At 37.1% G+C, this 7,242-nt stretch overlaps 1 non-coding gene across 1 annotated transcript; it reads left to right on the top strand.

Moving 5' to 3' along the window:
* The first annotated feature begins 2,678 nt into the window (after positions 1-2,678).
* On the top strand, positions 2,679-2,785 carry LOC133310887 (small nucleolar RNA R71). Its single transcript, XR_009751504.1, has one exon. It is a non-coding gene; the product is annotated as a small nucleolar RNA R71 (small nucleolar RNA).
* Positions 2,786-7,242: the final 4,457 nt, after the last annotated feature.

Below are 7,242 nucleotides of genomic sequence, written 5' to 3' on the forward strand. Positions count from 1 at the left end.
TGCTTGCTCTCCATCCACACGCATTATCAATTCACCCTTAGGTACATCGATTAACGCTCCTGAGGTTTCTAAGAATGTCCTCCCGAAGATCATAGGCACACTGGCATCTTCATCAATGTCAAGGATGACAAAATCAACAGGAATTAGAAATTTGTCTACCTTGACTAGCACATCTTCCACAATACCATATGCTTGCTTTGTTGAGCGGTCGGACAGTTGAACATTCATCCTAGTTGGCTTGACTTCATCAATTCCCAGCTTCTTCATCAGGGTTAATGGCATCACATTAACGCTGGCACCGAGATCACATAAGACTCTCTCTATAGTGTCTTGCCAATGGTGCATGGAATACTGAAGCTTCCTGGATCCTTCAACTTTGGAGGTATGTTTTTCTGCAGGATTACACTGCACTCCTCTGTTAATGTGACAGGTTCATCCTCTGTGACCTTCCGCTTCTTAGATAATATCTCCTTCAAAAATTTGGTATACGAAGGAATTTGCTCCAGAGCTTCTGCAAAAGGAATGTTAATTTGCAATTTCTTAAAAATATCTAAAATTTTAGCAAATTGCTTCCTTTGTTCATGTTGTTTGAGCTTCATAGGATATGGAGGTTTCTCAAAACGAGAGAAATCCCATTGCTTCTTTTGAACTGCAGAAGGTTGCTCTTTTGCCCTTTCTCTTGGATGTGCTCATTCTTGTCAGTAGAAACTTCAACTTCCTCTTTTTCTAGCTCCTCCATTTTAGTAGTGATGGCACTGCAGTGCTCCCTTGGATTCACAATGGTATCACTATGGATTGTTCCTTGACTCCTCTCAGCAAGTTGTCTTGAAAGTTGGCCTATTTGAGTCTCCAAGTTTCTGATGGATGCATCCTGGTTCTTGTGGTAGGCTCTGGTCTCAATTATGTGATCATTTGTGTTCTTGGCTAGTTGTATCATCGTTTTCTCCAATTCGGATGACTCATTTTGTGGTAGAGGAGGAGGTTGCAGATAGTTGTTGGATTTATAATCCAAGCCGCTCCCTTGATTCCTCCTTGGAAAGTTGTTCCCTTGGCCTTCATTCTGATTCCTTTAATAACAATGAGTGTTTTGTGGAGGCCTTGGATCATACCAAATTCCATTGACCTGGAATGGTTCAGCTCTATTGAGTGCAGGGCACTCATTAGTATCATGTTGCTCCTTGCAATACTCACAGTCAAATACATCTACCTTGGATGTTGAGAGCTGCATTTTGTCGAGCTTGGCATTCAAACTGGCAAGTTGTTGTGACATCATCTTTTGCTCAGCTAGTGACGAATCATTGTTCCCCAGTTGTAAGATTCCCCTTTTGGGTTGAACTGGCTGAACTTCCATTGAAGCATTATCAGTTCTCGCCATGTAATCAATTAACTCTAAAGTTTTAGCTGCTGTCTGACACGAGTTGTCGAACTCGCGAAAATTAAAAATTATTTTTTTATTAGGGTTCAGAAAATTTGTAGTAGAGTGGAAACCCTAAGTCGTCTCTCTCAAGGAAATTGCTTGGGTAAAAATCGTTTATCAAAACAGAAATTAAAAGGGGGGGTTTTTGAATTTTTTGTTGAATAATTAAAAAGGCAGAATATGAAATTGGATTTAAAATTCGTAATTAAAAATAACCAACCTAAGGTTTAGGTTCCATGGACGTCTTTCCTCGGATAAGAAGATATCAGAATCGTGATTGATTTGTCAATCGAATCAGAATCCTTATTTCCAATTGACAACCCTCTCTAAGCGATCGCTTAGCATTTGATCAAAGACGATGCTTCTACTCATACAATCGCAGAGTATCATCCCGCTTGATTTAAGGTCATAGGGTCAATCAACCTAATCATCAAATCTGATGATTAATCCCTTTCCATAATCGCAATCGCGAACCTCAGATTGAATATCCACGATCGCACAATATTAATCTGAGTTTGGAAGGGAAACAAAACTGATTTAAAATAAAGCGCAGACCCTCAAGACTAATCCATGGAATCTGTTACCCTTAGGTTGATTAAAAGGTTCTTATCCTCGCATGGCTAAGGTAAACATGATTAAAATAAAAAGAAGAAGAAGAAAAAGATGAAGAACGCGAAGAACGCTTCAGAGAAAATACTTTGATCCCCAATTTCAAAAATTCAGAATGAATCCAACGTTTCCTACTCTGCCGTCATATACCCCTACCCAAAGCGGGTTAGGGTTCAGTTCTGACCGGCCCATATGTCTAAAATATGGAATAAAATAAATAAAATAAAATAAAACTTCAGCAAAACGTGTCCGACTTGGCGCAAGAAATCGACTAGCTTCCAATCTGAATTGGGCTTCGAGCTCTTCATAAGAATTGTAGCCCTCTGTGTTATCTGAAAATCCAACAAGAATGGAGTCAATCCGACAACTGTGGACAAGATATGGCCAAAATACAGAAGTAACGTAAAGCTGAAAAATTCTGACGAAAATAAATTAAACCCAATCAAACACTAAAAATGTAAATTAACTCAAAATATCATTATTTTATTCAAATAAATCCTAAAAATACTAATTAAGAGTAACAAATAAGTGTAATAAAATATGAGTTATCACTGTCTTCCTTGCTATGGTTCCTCCAGCTGCACCATTGACCACCATCCTGGATTCCGGCGTCATTCCGTTATAGAAAACTCTGGCCTTCTTTCTGTCCGGCAAGTCGTACTGGGGACACTTCCTGATCAATTCTTGGAACCTGGTCCAAGCTGCACATAAAGTTTCTCCCAGATGTTGAGTGAAGTTGGTGATCTCATTCACTAACTTGTTGTATTTCTCCCTGGAGAAGTGCTCTGCAAAGAATTTAGCAGCCAAATCATCCCACGTTGTTATGCTGTTGGGAGCTTGCCTATCGAACCATCCCAGAGCTTTCCCTGTTATAGCAAAAGGGAATAGTCTGAGTCTAATTGCATCGTCAGACACCCCATTATGCTTGGTTGTATCACAGATTCTCAGAAATCTGTCCATGAAATCAAGGGGGTCTTCATAGGCTTCTCCGCCAAATGGATTTTTCTCAACCAAGTTTATCAGTGCTGGCTGAATGTCAAAATTATTGGCGTTGACTGGTGGTCTGATGATGCTTGAATTCGGCCGTGAAAACATCGGGGCCAAGATTGACTCCATCAATTCCTCCGCATAAGGTGGTTGATTATTTGCGGCCATCTCGGGTTCTGCTTTTGGTTCTGAACTCGAGGATTCTTCCTGCTTTCTTTGCTTGGCTAGCTTTCGGTTCTTCTTTGCAGTTTTCTCTATTTCTGGATCAAACTGTAAAGTGTCTCGATTTACTTTACCTCGAATAAACTACAACAAAAAGATCAGTAACAAAACAATATCCAATCAAAAAATTCAAAAGTTAAAAATAAAATTGGCGTAGTCAATCCCCGGCAACGGCGCCAAAAACTTGTTGCGTAAAATCGGCAAGTGCACTGACCGTACCAAGTAATAAAAGTGAGTAAGAATATCTTCCCACGAGTATTGAGGCACCAAATTTAATTTAACTTTTCCTTTCTTATTGGATTAACAAAAGAGGTTTGTGAAAGTAATTGTGTTGTGACAATTGTGAACTATTCAATATTTCGTGAACAATTCAAAGAGAAGTTTGAAAACTTGAGAATAAAAGGTTGAGATTTGAGAAAAATATGTAAAAAGCTATTGCAGTAAAGGACTCCAACACCTTTCCGATCCTCACCTTGTAATATTGATTAATGTTTATATTCAATTACCCAATTGATCAAACAATTCACCATCTATTAATTAATTAGTTAAGCCCTAATCCCTTAGTGATCTTAACCTTATTAACCCTATTAGAATCCTAATCCCTTAGAAATCTTTTTTCAAGTCAATCCTTTAAACCAGTGAATTTTCCACGTTCGCAGTTCATGCAGCCTATCCCTACTGCATACATAAACTGTTATTTTATCCTTTGTCAGGAATTAAGATCCCACTATCCCTATTGAGAACCCTAACCCTCGCAATCCCAAAAGAGTGATTAATTCTAGAAGAATTATAAGATGAAGAACAAGATAAAATAAATGCAATTGAAATAATTAAATATAAAATTAACCAAACTACAAGGGGTTCACATCAAGGGTTATGACCCTTACCACAATAATAAAAAGACTAGCCAGACATATTCATGTCTGACAAAACAAAATATTCAAAGGAAAAAATAAAATAATAAAACCAGAAAATTGGAGAAGAAGCTTGCTCTGCATTCTGCCTCTGTCTTCCTCTCTGTGCAAAAAAGTTTTTTCTCTCGAGGTCTGAGTCTCTATTTATAGAGTCTTTGACCTGGGGGAGAATCTTGATCTAATCTTTTCCACATCTCACTGTAATCTTGTCTCTGATTTAAAAAGGATTTAATGCTGATTGTCCACACCTCCCACGCCACTAGCGTGGTTACCACGCTGTGAGCGTGAGAGTTTTTCTTTATAATCCTGGAGCACCACGCAACTAGCGTGATTTTCACGCTGCAAGCGTGGGCTTTTTGAGGGTCTGGCGCTACTCGCGTGGTTCCCACACTAGTAGCGTGCTCCCTTCACGCTATGAGCGTCATAACCACGTTGTGAGCGTGGGCCTTCAATTTAGCTTTTCCTCTTTAGCTCCAAGTTGTCTATTTTTCCTACGAAATCAACATAAAATCAGTATGCAACTCTGATTAAGAATTTGACAGATCAACAGTGATTATTGCTCTTTTTGCTTAAGATTTAATCACATTCTTTCTCTTTTTGGCTTAGATTTCCTTATATGCTAAACGGCATATCAAGTACCTTTTGGGTCCTCAACAAAATTTATAGAGTCTATTTTAATCTCTTAGAAAAAATCGATTTGTGATTCTTCTGAAATTCAAAAATAGCCTCAGTTAGTCGAAATCGTAGTTCCTCTGAAATTTAAAGAAGATTCACGTTAGTCACTCAAAAGAACTAATATGGGTCTATTTTAAATTTAAAGAGACCACAAGTCAATTTTTTTTTCTAAAAAATTAAATTGGGTATCATGATATTTGTTAATTACTGTACTAGGAGGAGAAGCCCTGAGCTCCTCACAATTCCTTACCGTTTTTCTATAAAAAATATTTTTTAAGAACTTTTTTAATAATATCTCTGGTTCATTTTTATTTTTTTTGACGAACAGATAAACTAAAAATAAGTCGTGGTCCAATATGTAAAACATCAATTCAACTAATTAAAAGTTGGGAGAAGTGTTTGTCCTTTTAAATGACACAATTTATATCATTTCACTCTCACAAAGAAGTGAGACCCATATCTTTATATTTTTTTGTTCACTCTCTCTCCTCTTTTATCTATCTCTTTCTCTCACTTAAAATGACACAATTTTACATCCTTTGAAATGATACACAATTTTTCATTAAAAGTTTAAGTTAGAATATAACACAATATTATCGGATTTTATATCAATATCTCTAACACACATTTTCATGCCAAAGTCCCTATGCTTGAAGTATGCATTATACAAAGACCCATTTTTTTAGTTTACTAACTCATGCTGATGTTAATCTACTGTACTATTTAAAGCAACCCATTCAATCAAACAACTTAAAATGATAAGTGAGATTACATTAATAATTTTTATATTAATATTACTAACATATCTTCTCATGTAAGAACTCTTGGTTTTGAAATATAAATAAGGGATTTGCATTTATCATTTAACATGATACAAGAAAATTTCTTACACACATAATATTTTGTGGGGCCCACACTTTTTGAAGGAAAAAAAACACGCAAAACGAATCGCTATAACATTACACAATCACTTTTCCTATAACATAACTCTTATAAAACCCTATAAATAATGCATAAATCTATTTTTTAATTTATCTCATACTGACTTTAATTTATTTTTTTAATTATATTTGTAAAGTGAAGCGATTAGGTTCGAACTCATAATAACTACATAATTACAAGTTTTGGTATCATGTAAAATGTCTGATCAGACCAGATAATTACAAATGGGCCGATCATGTGATCTTCCTCTACACAGCCTGTGATCGTCTTGGGTCAGAGCATCTTGTAGTTGAGCCACTTTATCCCATGGGTCTTCTGTGGAATGCGATGGGGGGTGTACCTGCCAGACACTCCGACACTCAAGTCAGTTATAGTTCAAGCATGTTTAAGTATGTAGAAAAAGATGATGTACCTTAGTGTTGATACATGTATTTATAGTGGAGAGATGGGCAGCTTGGGAAGATGTTACTTAGTGATCAGGTTTGCTTTGCCTTGGAGGCTAAGTAATTGAGCTGCCATGATTAAATGTTGAGGAGCTTGCTGTCATGGTGTCTTTAAGGTTGAGGAGCTTGCTGGTTGTCATGGAGCTTGTTTGTCATGTAGCCATAAATATTAAGGTGTCTGCTGAGATAGCCTTGGTGGAAGAGATAAGATAGCAGCATGTATTTATTATGGTGGAGCTTGCAGCCTTCTTGGACTAAGGCTTTGCTTCATTGTGAAGGCTTTTATGTTGGGCCTTGTATTTGCATAGTATTTATCCAGATCAGAAGACCCCAGCTCGATGCTTATGCCGAAGGCATGAGGAGCGAGATGTATAAGTCTGCGAGATGATTTGTCTGTTTATCAGCCCAGGAAATTCATTTGACTTGCACCTAAAAGCTGTGTTGCGCTTGTTCCTTTATATGGAACTATGGTCTGTACTTTGTATAAGTACTGGAGAGCTTCATAGTTGTAACAGCCCGTTGTACACCGGTATTGTTAACATTAATTATGATATTAAGCGCAGTTACAATCACAACAATTCATTTATAAAAATGCGAATAAACTTTTTCCGATTATTACGCGAGCATTTAAAACATAAAAAGGTGTAATAATTAAAAGCTGTGACCGTAACTGTAAACTATTGCGGAAGACTTATTTAAACTATTTTTATAACTTACATTACTTATTATAAGTTACTAAGGGGTTCCCATAAACCTACTTAGCCAATTTCCAAACTTTACGTTTTTACCAATTCGGACATGTTTCACTCTTAATTTTTCTGCGACCACACCGTTCGCAACCAAACTCTCTTCACAGATTATATCTTTGTCTTACTTAATTCTCTTTTCAACAAGCTATCATATGCTCAATTCGGAGCTCATTAGCTCCGGTTATCGCCGTTTGAAGTTGGATAAGCAAATAGCCAACCAACCCCAAAAACAACGGTCCAGAACTGCCCCAGATGCAGTGGCACATGAGGGAATCTCAACCTTC

This window comes from Gastrolobium bilobum, unplaced genomic scaffold (genome assembly GCF_033153095.1).
Source record: "Gastrolobium bilobum isolate Gb01-03AN ecotype WA unplaced genomic scaffold, APGP_CSIRO_Gbil_v1 utg33598, whole genome shotgun sequence".
Classification (NCBI taxonomy): domain Eukaryota; kingdom Viridiplantae; phylum Streptophyta; class Magnoliopsida; order Fabales; family Fabaceae; genus Gastrolobium; species Gastrolobium bilobum.